The 14497-nt window shown below is 33.4% G+C and overlaps 1 protein-coding gene and 1 long non-coding RNA gene across 2 annotated transcripts in view; one reads left to right on the forward strand and one right to left on the reverse strand.

The window, feature by feature from the left end:
- Positions 1–14497, reverse strand: part of LOC134527466 (gamma-aminobutyric acid type B receptor subunit 1) — a 262732-nt gene that overhangs the window by 54825 nt on the left and 193410 nt on the right. The window lies entirely within an intron of this gene.
- On the forward strand, positions 962–11931 carry LOC134527465 (uncharacterized). The gene is made up of 2 exons (XR_010074197.1): positions 962–1435; positions 10207–11931. It is a non-coding gene; the product is annotated as an uncharacterized LOC134527465 (long non-coding RNA).

A 14497-nucleotide genomic window follows, 5' to 3' on the forward strand; every position in this document is an offset into this window, starting at 1 on the left:
GACAAGTTCTCTGCACTGCCCATAACTTATTCTCCATCCTTTTCGCGTCAGAAATGTTTCACAACAACGCATTAAAATTCTGCCTTGAAATTTTACTCCCATTACGCCCAAATAAGTTTCACTTCAACAAACGAAGGTGGGCCTGAGGGTAACCCTGCAGAACAACCTGGGATGGAGAAGCAGGCACAGTGGGTGGAAAGGAAGGGGAGGAGGTGACTCAGGTTGATTGGCAGGGCATTGAAGGGAACAGGAAGGAAGGTCAAGACAATGACTCCATGTTATTGAGGTCAATGATGGAGTATGCTGCAGTGATTTGTGACCTGTATCTGTGACAAAAATAAGAGAGCTGGAGAAGTTACAGTGCAGGACAGTGAGTCCTGCAAAGCATGTGGATACATTCAGGCACACAAGATGAGATTGAAACAGATCTCAAAAGACAGAATATAATTTTCTGCTGGTTAGTATGCTTATCAAGAGCATATCTAGCTCAAAATGGAATAGAGCCAGGTGGGAGGGGGATTAATTAAACTACTTTTGTGTGAAAGGGGAGCTAGTGTTGCTATACTATAATAACAATAACAAAAGGGAAAATATAGTTTATTAAAAAAAATTACAATAATTTGTGAAAAATATACAATTTATTTTTACTACAGCTCTGTTTTATTTTTTTTCCCACTTTGGAAACTAGACAGCTGCCCTCCCTTACCCCTTTAGATAAACCCTTGATGCCTATCATAGTATGTAAGTATATTCTAGAATTTGGCTTGGACTATGTTTTATTTGTGTATAGTACTTCAATTCTAGATTTTGTGATAGTATGCAGTAAAACACTGGACTGCATATGTTTTAAATATATGGGGAATAAATTAAAAATACTATCAGATTTAACCTACTGAAAAAAAAACTCATTTTAATATCAAAGCAAAATTATTTAAATAATTTTGGTTTGTATCCTAGAGAAGTCACTTTCAGGAAACAAAAAAAAACCTACTATTGTAATTTTGTTTTTATTTCCTGATATATTTTGAATGATTATGTAAATGAGCATTGTGGAATTTTAAAGAGTTTACCAATAGTTTACGATTTTAATGATTATATAGGTTAGCTTCTGTGAAATGGTATTTGATTGCATGATCTACGTGGCCAAGACGTAGGCGAAACCTGGCTACCACACCACACACCTGTGATGCTCGGGCTGTCGCTGGTGATGCAGCAGTGTGCTGCACAGTTCTGGGAAACCATGTGTGGCGAGTTTTGTGTGCCACCAGGTGTTTCAGTACTTGTGGAAGTGCCAGCTCCTAGCACCGCCGGTAGCAGTGCTTCTGTGAGCAAGTCCAGGCTGACTCGGCTTTATACTTAGCGCCACATTGTCGTATACCAGGATGTCGTCCAATTCAGCTGTCGACTAATAAGGAGTCATGTGAGGAAGAGTAAGGTAAAGATGGCCACAGACCCGAGGGTTGTTACCAGGTAGGAGAGGGGGGCAGGGTGACTGGCCCATAAGATTGCTACCAGGGAGTAGGGAGGGGAGATTGAGTATGATCCCTAAGGTTGCTACCAACATTTCAATTGCTCGTGACTTCTACATAAGGAGAATTTGTAATTACACCATCCAAGGGGTATTACACACTTTGTATTTAAACATCTTTAGTCCATAGTTTAACAACATATTTCATACACTGGGTTTGGTCTGGATAAGCGTGACAATATATAATGCTGTGGTCTTGATCTGGTTTTAACTGGCATCTATCAAGAAGTGTGCAACTTTGCCCATAGATAATACCACTTCGTTGTGGTGATGGTTGATGTCATTGGAGCAAGGGACTTATTGCCTATAGTTCTAGCCAAGTGGTAGCAACTACACTGATTTTTTTCACCACTAGCCATGAATATTCATCACATGGCAGCCATAGTTGGATCTAAATTTAAGAATTATTACATTTTTAAAAGGCAATCAGGTGTGAAATATAAATTGGTAAATAACTGCTTGTTATTACAACAAATCCTCTCAGATAAATAACAAAGTACATATTAATTTTAGAAAAATAAATATATGTATACTTTTTTTTGATAATTAGGCCTAACCTTTTTAAAGAGCTGTTCAACTACACTATTACCCATTTATACTCTTGCATTGTTATTTCCAACTATGATGTGAATGGCTTTTTAATGAAGTAGGGGTAAAAGATCCATATTACATATTTAAGTTTATCCCTTGATCCTGATGGTTTGATTATGTATAAATTACATTGATCCTGTGGTGCATGATGCTGGCTGTTTTAATTCAGTACCTATGTTGAAAGATCCTGGATATAATAAAACTTGTGAAATAACATTTAATTATGATCGTAAGTTGAATACAAAGGAAAATCTTTCCACATAGATATGATATTAATTGTTTTGTATTTTGATATTTGAGTTTTAGTTTGGCCAGGATCTTTTGCCATAAATTAAAGCAGCAATCATCATGAACCACAGGATCAATAGATCACACCAACAAGATCAAGGGATAAACTTGGATACGTGATACGGAACAACTATGTAAATGTGTTCATCATAAACCAAAGGATTTAGATTTATATGGATCACAACTGGTAACTTGGATGTTCTTGATTTCTGTTGAATATACTAATTTGTAGCAAAAAGGAAAGGAATTTCTAGAGAGGTTTTAAACTCAATGAAGTGCTGCTTTGTGGAATAAGATTATGTTCAGCAGTTTTACTCATGTATATGTCCAGTGTACTACGTATATCATTATGTATTCAATCAAACCATCACATGTAATTTGAGCCATTATGGAATTGATAACTGTCTAAAGAAGCATTGATAAGCTTATAGAGTTTTAATGTTATTATACTGATGTCAGGGGGGGATATGCATTTCTAACGATAATGGATGTTCATCATAATACTTGAGCGCCACCCCAGGGATAGGCACATGACTCCATTCCTCCCTCAGTATCCGACCGTTAAAACTCACCCTCTCTCAGCGGCTGGCATGCAACTGACAAATGATACTTAGCAATTACGTGGGTTTTTAAAGTGACCCAGATGCCGTAGTCTCTCTATGGTACACACGAGGTGGCTCAAAATTAGTTGGCCAGAATTCTGGTAAGATTTACCATAAACATTCCACATAATAATTAAAATGAAAGTTACTTTGAGTAAAAAGCCAATGGCACATAGACATAATCCGTTAAACACTTGGAGTGCCATGTCCGAGTATAGCTTAGGCGCCACAAAAGTAACTGGTAGACTGAGCCCGAGCTGAACTTGGTGTGCCAATTGTATGGCTTCTGCTAGGCTACTGTACGATAACAACAGTTTTCGTTCAGATTTTGTTTATTTATTATTGTCTAATTAATTGTTATATTTTAATATTTTATTATTGTAATGTCATAATTATATAATATTGTTGAATAAGTGTCAGTAAGCTACAGCCACGAACAATAGAAACTCTGATTTCTAATTTCATCAACAATAGACATTACATCTTTTACAGCACTTAATTTGAAATTTATCATGAACTGAATTTGTTTGAAATTGTTTTATGATATTCTGGTATTTAATTGTTATTTATTATTAATTCATTTATATTTTTCTCACTTACCTGTATCTTGCTGCGTACATGTGTACGAAGGCCTCCTGTTATGTTTTTACCGCAGCCAATCAGTAATCTGATTTTTAAAGCTTAGGCATGTTAATATCGGGAAAAAATATCGATATATATTATATCGATATTTTGAGTAATATCGAAGTAATATTTTGATATATCGCAAAAATATATCGATATTTCGATATATCGAGTATTTCGAAAATAATTTAAATTTTTAATTTTAAGCTTACAACCGCCAAAAAAAATTAGACGACATTGATTTATTGCATTTTGCTATATAAGGTTGAAGAATATAACTTTGTATACATTTTGAAATGTAATAGTGATGGAAATCTTTTGTCTTGTGCAATCACAGACAGACATATAGTGAAAAAATAGTTTCTAATTGTGTTCACAGATGTGATAACAATGCTACACGACAAAAGTATCAATAACTTTAAACTAACCAAAATAAATTCAATCTCGTATTAGAGATAAAAAAATTAACAAACCCAATATTTTTTTGGTACAAATTATCGATATAAATGTGGATTAAGATGGAATGTTGAACTTAAAAATTTATTCATATGAAAATCAGTTAATCGATAATTTTTGTGTGTATAAATTTTTGACGTGACGTCTAATAAATCGATGAACGCCGGCTGCACGCACGAAAAAGTGTCCCGTTATGCACATTGTACCCGTTTCGCTGTGTCCCGTTACACTCATTTTATATTGCTCTTTGCTAACCTGAACCTCCTAGCATTGAGACCGAGTCCGTGGCGTAATTCTGTTTTCATGCATTACAATGTAACATTTTCATTGCTCTTTGCTAACCCGTTCCTCCTAGCATTGCTGCAGAGTCCGTGGCGCAAAATATATTATTTTTGACTGCATCTTGGTGTTGGGTAAGCCATTCTCCTTCACATCATCCTTGAAACACTCCCATTTATTTCCTACTTTTCCTATCATCGTCCTATCCTTAACAGAATAACACAGATTGAAAGAAGTTAAATAGCAAACATGTACAAAAGTTATGGTTAAAATAATCTGTTCGTCAAAGTAATAAACATATTTGAATTAATGAGTGCAAATAAAAGTAAATTTATCAATTAAATTGTAGATTTCATTTCACTCCTTCTTTGTATCCATTCAATAAAAATGATTCAATTTTATTCATAAAAGTATGCAATCATTTCATCAATGTTTTGTTATGATATTGTCACGTTAAAATATCGTCCATAAACCGACTTTACAGACAACCAATTTTTTTTTTGTTTTGGCATCGTTACTTTTCTTGTGCAGTTGAACGAATGTGTGCTGGTGCTTATTTTTTAAATGTGTTGCTAGGTTTGTTGTGTTTCCACTCATTTTGTAGGTTTTCCCACATAAATTACACGATATACTTTTAGAGTCTATCTTCTTGAAAAACTTCCAAACGGTAGATGCAGTTAACGACATTATTGGCTGTATTCATTATTTATGAAAATATCGCAGAAAAATATTGATATTGATATATAGTTTTGATAAAATATTGACGATATATATTAATATATCGTATGAAAAATATCGGTATTTCGATATATCAATATTTTTCCAACATCCCTATAAAGCTAACAATAAGAATTTTGTACAACAGGGCGAAATTAGAGAATAGAAAAAAGGAAATGTCTGAGGCATCCTTCGTAAGGCTTAGCCCGATGCCGATGTGTAGAAATTTTTATATAATTTAATTGATTTATTACTTGTGGTAATAAATAATAGTGCATCCAATTCTACACGATGCCGGGGCGTGCCGTGAGTAAATGTGGCAGGAAATATATTCGTGGTAATTAGTTATTACCATAATTAGAAGGACGCTTAAGCTATCGACATTTTATCTACGATTATGTTCCTAATGCCACACAAATGTTTAATAACTTTGTTGGAGATTTTGTTTGCAACACGAGCTGTGCGACATGTCAGAATAATTGTAATTACGTCTATAATAGCACTGGCTAATTAACATTTGTTCTTATGACATAATTTAGCTGGAATAATATACCAGTGGTCTGCGTGTCTAGGGATCATGCTCCCACTGAACTATCTAGCCGCGGTAAATATTTTAAGAGTTCACTTGAGATACAACTGCATAAACTAAAACATTTGACATTTAAATCTGAGTAAATTGTTTTCGGACTATTTTTCATTGAATACAATTAACGAACTGTTGAATAATCTATCCCACCATAAATCCAGAAGTTTGATCCAGTTAAACATCACCAGGTCTGCCTTAAGAGGCCGTGTCAGTAAATGTTTATTTCCAATATTCTGCCCTAGAAGTTCTCTCTTTTAACAGTGAGATTTAGTGGCTTTTTCAACCGAAGGAACTGTAGCCGCAGCGCGTGAAAATGCCACTATACCCTCATCACAGGATTAGTGGGAAGGTTGACAGCTCCAGCTTACTCGACGAAAAATAGCTGGTTCCTCGACAATCTGAGAGGATGGCAATCTGACCGGCGGCTCACTAGGAAATTGCGGATGCAGGGATTCAGAGTCAAGAAACCTCACATTTACAACTGTAGTATCAGTCGTATCTAAAAAGTTAATACTTTAAAAGTATCGGAATACAATTAATCTTCAAACATGTGGTAATTATTCTTTATCTGTATGTAATATTCCGCGAAAAATAATGTTAGTTGACATAAAAAAAGTATACTAAAATCATGTAACGTTATAAAAGGATAATAACAAATTCATATGCTTAGATATTGCATATGCATTACACACAATCTAAATACAATCTCACTTAAGTCAGACTACCTCATTTTTTACAATGCACCATCATTCAGTTTAACAGAGGTAGGAGAACCTCTTATGGATGTTGTTTCAAAGATTTAATATTTACAAATATCACTATTTATCTTATTACGGTATGTATCTTTATGAATACGAATTTACAAAAAAAAAAATATTGAATTGATTACATACACAAGACTAAAACACTCATAAAACTTAATTTTATATATTGCTGTAGCATATTAGAAGACGAAATAACTCACAAGACTAACATTAAAAGGGCTGCATTACAAATTTACTTTACAGAGGAGAAAATATCCTTTAAAGATATTTCATTACCTCATTGATTATGTAATACTGTCGTTAATGTGATCGTAGATATAAATTATTAAAATATATATTCCATTAGGTTTATGTAAATATTTAGAAAACGTCATTGCTTATAGATGCTCATTATTTAAATAATAAAGAATCTTTTACTTTTATGTAGTGAACAAACAAAATACTTATAAGTTAATAAGAATTAGCTTAGTTGAGTAACATCTTAATTTGTATTGAATTCCATGTACATATCGAAAATCATGTACAATGAATGCAACTGATTGAATTCAATAAATATTTGATCTTGTGAAACGGCCATAATGGTGATGTAGATAATTATAGATGATCACCTGCATCGTGAGAGTCCGTATAAAGCCTATTACAATTATATAAGTATAAATTAAAATGCTTTTAAAATAGACATGTGTAATATTATTAAAACGTGTTTAAGTAAGATCACAAAAAAAATGAAAATCCTTCAACAGTAAGTTATGTTTTATAAGATTTCAACAAAACACACATACAATAAGAGAATACTAATCATGCCATATAATTCAACACAAAATACACATTCCAGTAGGTGCTACGTAAAAATAACTTCTATTTTTATGCTGATAACTCTGCATTGTTTTATATATATCATTTCTAACTTTTAATATTCTCTACACATTAACTGAAATTACTTATTTACAGAGTCTTAGCAAATGCTGGTCTGTACCACATACAGTTCGTACGATATCTCTACATGAAACACATACAGTTCATTATTAGTAATTTCAATTATATTTCCATCAACATAATGAAATTAGTATAGGGCCTAGGTTGTTCACTGTTAATTGAGTACTTCTGAAGTATTTTAATTGTAAGTTAACATACATACCAAATGCTATTCTTCCAGTAAAGTTCCAAAGAAGACAAAAAGATAATATAAGTATCTATGTAGTACCATATTTTAAACCCCTATTAAATGAATAATAACAATCTCTTTTCTGGACTATTAAGTAATATTTTTATTACTGTTATTTGTAATTTAAATAAAATGACAACTAACAAATTAGTAAAATATATACTTACGTGCGATATAGTGTGACATTTGTACTTGGACGGCAAACGAATATAATAAAATGTCTATGAAAATGTTAACTTTATTATCTTTGAAAGATTTGTGCAATGGGAGTGCATGACTTGATGTAAGCTTTTGTACATACACCATTGCTAAGCACATGTATGTCTGTAGAAGAAAACTATAAAAAAAACCAATAGACAAAAACACAAATTAAGCAAAAAATTGCTGTTGTCAACAGGATATAAACACCACATAATATTCCATAACAGGAATATGGTCAACAAACAAAGAAAAATGGACTAACAGGATGACAAAACCCCCACAAATTATGACAGCACAAAAATATTGAACTGAAAAAAAATTCAGCACAACAGCTGAAATGAAACAAAAACACGACAAAACGAAAAGATGAAACAAACACAATAGTTTTCCAAAACAGAAGAGAACGACAAAAAAAAACCCACAAATGATGACAGCACAAAAAAATATTGAACCAAAAAAAAAATCAGCACAACAGTTGAAACGAGACAAAAACACGACAAAACGAAAAGACGAAACAAACACGGCAGTTTTCCAAAACAGAAACAAGCGACGTTTCGGGAACTTCTATCTACTCCTGTCCTCAGGCAGAGATGCACATGGTACGAAACTTTTTTTCTTCTTGTTTTACGAAACCTGTGTTCTTGATAAACGACGGTTTTTCCCTGTATAAAAAAACACCATTATTATATATCTTTCCGATGACAAACAAAAAAGTTGTATGGTCGCGAATAATACATTCGTATGGCGTCACAACAGCGGAATATTCCCTTAGCATAAATGTGTGAAGTCTGTGGCACTTGTGAAGTAAACCTTCGCTCGAACATAAAAACAAATGAACGAACAGTTTTTTTTTTGGGGGGGGGGGGGGGGGGATGTGTAGTCTGAGACCCCTGGGGTGGTTGAAGAGTGACAGGTCGGTCGCCAGACCAGGTAGTAAAAGCTCAGGGGCTGAGGGTAGAAAAGGCCTATCTCCAAATTATTAAGTATAAATGTTGTCATGTAATTGTTAAAGACTTGATTACACCCAGGTTTATAAACCCATAATGATCATTAAGATACTGATCGGAAGATAATGTGCAATACATTTCAATGGCGTTTTCAGTTTTTGCTAAATAATTATAGATGTAAGCAAAATTTCAATGTATCTGGACAAATCAAAATACTGATAATATTATTTTCATCACAGAAATAATATATGATATGATAACTAAATTTGATAAAAGCAGTTATGTTAAATGTATTGTATACTTTCAGTAGGCAAAATTTCCGGCCCCTACCACTTATAGACTTTGAGAAAGACTGCCTTATAAAATAACATTGATATAGATAGGAGCGCAAATTTGTGACACGGCCTCTTAATAACACCCAAATTAAATCCATATTATTTATTTTATTAGCTTAACGTCTGTCAATACCAACCTAACTGCATTTATTAGTGTGTTTTTTTTGTGTATATTTAATGTTATTACAGTGTAAGGGTATATGTATGTGTCATTTCAGTGTTCATGTTATATTAAATGTGTTTTGTGTCTTGTGCCCCAAACCCCATTATATTTTGTTATTATAGTTTCACATATTTACCTGATACATTCCCCCCAACCTTTAAACACTACATTCTATGATAATTTATCCTCAGTTTTATTTTGTTTATGTTAAATTTATGTCAGTTGTCTCTCTCATCTAGAAATTATCTCCTGGGTCTTGCAATATTATCACTATACATCACAAGCAAGTCAATATTGATATATAATTAGAAAAACAAGGCACCCAATCATTATAATTACATTAATATAATTTCCCAAGGAGAATAAAATTATAGAGGAAAAGAGTACACAAAGTGAACAGGAACAGTGTCACAACACCACAAGAGTAGTACACTACCAACAATTATATATCGAGCTGGGTAGCTGGGTAATTTTCTTTAAATTCTGGCTGTCCTGTTACAGCCTTGTGCTACCATCTTGTGGCTGCTATGACAACTAATTGTACATTAGTTTAAATACTGTCAGAAGGAGGTGCCACAGTTCACTTTGCCATGTGTGTAGCGTGCGCTAGTTATCATCACTCCGTGATACACTCTGTGCTATTTTTACATGTGGATTTTCAGTACACACATGATGTAATTATAATTTTTTTGTGTAATTTACAAAAAAAAATGGACAAGAGTGGTACAAGTGCAATACTAAATGAAAACGTTATAGATTCTGGTTCTTAAGGCGATTCAGATGACTCCGATCTAGACACAGTTTATTTACAGCCAAAAGCAGATTAGTAATTTATATTTACAAGGTTAGTTTACGTTCTAAGTATTTATTGTAAAATATGTAAATGAACCATTACTTTTTTTCCTTTAATCATTTTTGTAACTTTGAAAATTAACTTATATTTTTTATATTATGTTCTAGATGCAGAATGTGAGGAAACAGATGACAGTGAGTTGGAAACTGAACATCACCATTTTTGTTTAGGTTTGTCTGCTTCTGGCTCTCCAACAAAAATATCCAAAAAGTCAAGTGACTCTCAGAGTGACTGTGCTCTTGGCTGAACACATGACCTCAGCTACTAGTGTTTCAGAACTATAGGAGTGACTGCTTATATTGACAGCTCTTCCACAGCATTTGATTGTTTTCCAATTTTTCTTTCTGATTCAATTATCAAAAATGAAAGCTGAAAAAAAATAGTTATGCTGCTACTGTTGTCTATAAACTGAGGCATACAAAACAGTTGAAAACTAGTTGCCTACTTTCTAAATGGAAACCAGTAAAAATAAACTACCTACATGAAATTTATATATTTTTTGCAATTGTTTTTAAGATGTGTCTAGTGAAGAAGGTGATATCAAGCAGTACTGGTGAACTAACGATTTTTTGACTACCTACTCTTTTCCCAGCATCTAGAATGAGTAGAAATAGTTTTTTTTTTTCATTCTGTCAAATTTTCACTTGAATGATAATAATACTTGCATAAAAAGGGGACAACAAAATGTGATCCTTTGCACAAAATTCTGCCATTTTTTGATTATCTAGTTGAAATGTTTTCCCATTCATTTGCGCCTTATCATAATCTGACGATAGATAAATGCATGTGTGGCTTTTGTGTTCGTATTCACTTTTGTGTTTACATGAAAAACAAAAAGCAAAAATATGGATTAAAACTTTATATATTTATGTTATTAATCTACCGGTTATGTACAAAAAGTGGAAATTTACTGCAGCAAACCAAATGAGGATAACAGCATTTTGTCTTTGGATAAAAGACTTTTGTCAGATAATTTTGACAAAGGTCATGTGGTCTACGCGGACAGATTTTATAGTTCTCTAGCCCTCTTTGGTTTATTGTGGAGCAAGAAAACTTTAGCTATACAAACATATGTGCTCAACAGAAAACAGCTACCAAAAGAAAAATTAAATTATAGAATTCAGAGAGACTCAGGGGTTTTCATGAAGCGTGAGTATTTATTATGTTTGAAGGGGAAAGGTACGAGTGTTGTTCCAACGCTCTGTACTTTGCATAATCCTAAAACATCCTAAGTTGATTTCAGGTTGAAAATAAGAAAGTGAAGATAACAAAACCATATGTTATTTTAGGTTGTAACATTCATAAGACAAGTATCACTTGAAGTGATTGGATGATTTTTTACTGTCCCTTCAACAGAAAAAAGATGGAATGGTGGTAAAAGCTATTTTTTCACATGCTTCTGATGGCAGTTACAAATGTGTTTATCCTGTACAAGGAAACAAGAAATGTGAAGAGAAGCAAGACTGCTATCTCTCAACCTTTATAAGTGAAGTTGGCGAAGCTTTTGCAACCAAAGGTAGCATTACATCTCAAAGTGTAATTTGCTGAAATTTTACAATGAACAGACTGAAAGGGAGACATTTCCGGGAAAAATTTCCAGCCACAGAAAATAAGATGAAGCCAACACAAGTTTGTAAAGTATGCTCTGAAAAAAAAAATTAAAGCATCTACTGGCAAAACAGGAAGAAAGAAAACAACTTGGTGGTGTTCCAAATGTGAAGTGCCTCTATGTTTGCCAGAATGATTATCACAACAAAGCAAATTATGCATAATTTTTTTCAAGTTTATGAAAATATAAATATTCCTGTTTGAATAATAAAAAAACTTCTGAGTTTGCTTTTGTTTTGAGAAATGTCATATTTTTGTATAGGCCTATAGTTAAATGGTATCGGTTATATAAATGCATTAATAAACTTGTATGAATATATATATATATATATATATGTGTGTGTGTGTGTGTGTGTGTGTATATATGTATATATGCATATGTGTGCATTTAGGCCTACTGGTGTTTATATATATGAAATAAAATTCTTCCAATTCTCTTAAAAACAGGAATTTTATGGTTTGGAATGACATTCATGCTGTAATTTGTTAGAATGCCTTATTCTGAAGCCTACCAATAAAATTATATAAACTATATTTTAATTATCTGGTCATAAACAATTGGGCTAACTGTTTCAATAAACCATATCAGACCACATGGTCACCACTTTTATAACCAATCAAAACACTTCTAAATCCCTCTAAAATAAATAACAATTTCAACACTAGGGGCATACTACCACTTAATTCTGAGTGGATAAAATTTCCACCTTGTACGAAACCCTCCAGAGGAAATTGAACACAATTGATTACGAAAACTTCCATGAAAACGGCCAGCACTCTGCTATTCATCCACAGAACCATCTATACCAGCTGCCATGTAAGACCTTCCAAGGAAATGTCCATCGTGGCATAGGAGCTTTACATACAAGAAACACTAGGTAATATAATTTAACTTCTTGTTATAAAAAACAAACAAAACAACTTTTGTAACTAATTAATTGAAATAAAGAGAGAAAATAACCATTTGATGATGTTTCTATTACCGAGCAAACCGTAATAAATTTTAACATTTACGATAACATTACTACAACATTAAAATATATGTTTCTGTTAGCGATCAGAAATGTTTTATTTACTACTTTGTCAAGCTTGAACAGTATTTTGAAAGATTAAAAATATTTAACATAAATTTACAGCATTCCAGCGTATAGCCAAAACTCTTGAGTTATTAAAATACATTTTTTAGCACAAACACTTAAAGCATGGCATTAGATTTATGAATACTGATATCAAAATATATTAAATTGTTACACATAGATACACACACTCAACTAGCAATTAAGGTTTTTTTTTGGAGTGTTCCGTTTTGAACATACAAAGGTCCAGTAAAAACGTTGTGTACAGTCAGGTACAAAAATAATGACCTTGATGTGAGAGTTGCATAGTCAACTTTGAAAAATGATGCAAGAACTTAGTTTTGAACATGCACTATAGCCAATAATTGGTGGCCACACACAAGGTGTCATGCCATCACCACCACAGTCAATAAATTTACAGTACTAATGGTTAACTAATGTAAACCAGTTGAGCAGCCAGTCAGTCAGATCTCTGAGACACCTGCCTGCGTACTCCACTCCTTTCGTACAGCCTTCACCAGAGATGGTCAGAGCAGGTTAGGGATAGTGTGCAGTGCAAGTATGTACTTAATCCACTTTTCACCCCGTGCTGGACTAAGGGTTGGCAGACCGTGGCTCACGAGCCGTTTGCGGCTCTTTTCAATGGATTTTATGACTACAACTCACTGCGCTGCCACAGCACAAAACAAAATGCAGAACAAACTCAAGCAGCCTAATCACAAGGCATGTCTTCAACCTGCGCTCACACCTACCAATGCACTACCTGCCCCCACACTCACCCTGGTGTTTTTTTATTTTAATAATTAATTAATTTAATAATTAAGGTTTTGTTGTTTTATCAGTAGAGCTCCACTAATGACTACCGTATTCTTTTTACAGTTACATTTTTAAGACTTTATGTTGAATATGTGAATAAAATATTTTGATTTTATAAAAAAAATTTTTATTGACTTAAATCCTATGAAGTTATAAAAAAATACATATTGAGGCTCTCGAAAAAAATTTGAGAATCTGTTTACTTAATATGTGGCTGATCCAATTCAAAGTCTGCCGACCCCTGTGCTAGACCATGCACTGGAACTAGCACACAGCAAGGACTGATCTCTGCTACTGCCACAGTTTGTGTGAGTGTAGGGGGTGAGCAGGGCAGTGAGCGGGAATGGCTTATCACACAGCTCAACACAAACTTTACAACTCACAGTAAAGTAAAAGACAAAAGGCAGGGTTTACATCGTATAGTTATGAACAGAAGCTTAAGAAAAACAGAGAAGGTCGGTGCTTGTAAGAGTCGTGTTGGAGCGTTAGGATCGAGCCAGTGATCCATTAGAGAAAACAAGCACAGTCAGACCATATTAAGCACATGGCATACTTCATGAGGCAATTTAAACTATGTCGTTCTGAGATAATTTTACGAATAGACTCTGTTTGACAGTAGCTTGGCTTTTTTTTTTTTTTTTTTTCGTTTCCTTATTTGAAATTTATAGCTAGGATGTCACCACAGCGCAAAAGAGAATAAAAATTAAACTCTAAAAAATGTGGCATTGCCCCTCAGCTGTGGTATGTTCAGTTAATGTGGTCTGTAAGCAGTCTAGATTCAGTAGAAGTATTAATTGGAGATAATTGGGCTTTATTATTGCACTTAAGAAGTAGTTGAGTTATATCCAATGTCAATGTCCCCTAAAGTTTATGTTACTGAGTGTATATGATTCAAATT

This window comes from Bacillus rossius, chromosome 1 (genome assembly GCF_032445375.1).
Source record: "Bacillus rossius redtenbacheri isolate Brsri chromosome 1, Brsri_v3, whole genome shotgun sequence".
NCBI classification, from domain to species: Eukaryota; Metazoa; Arthropoda; class Insecta; order Phasmatodea; family Bacillidae; genus Bacillus; species Bacillus rossius.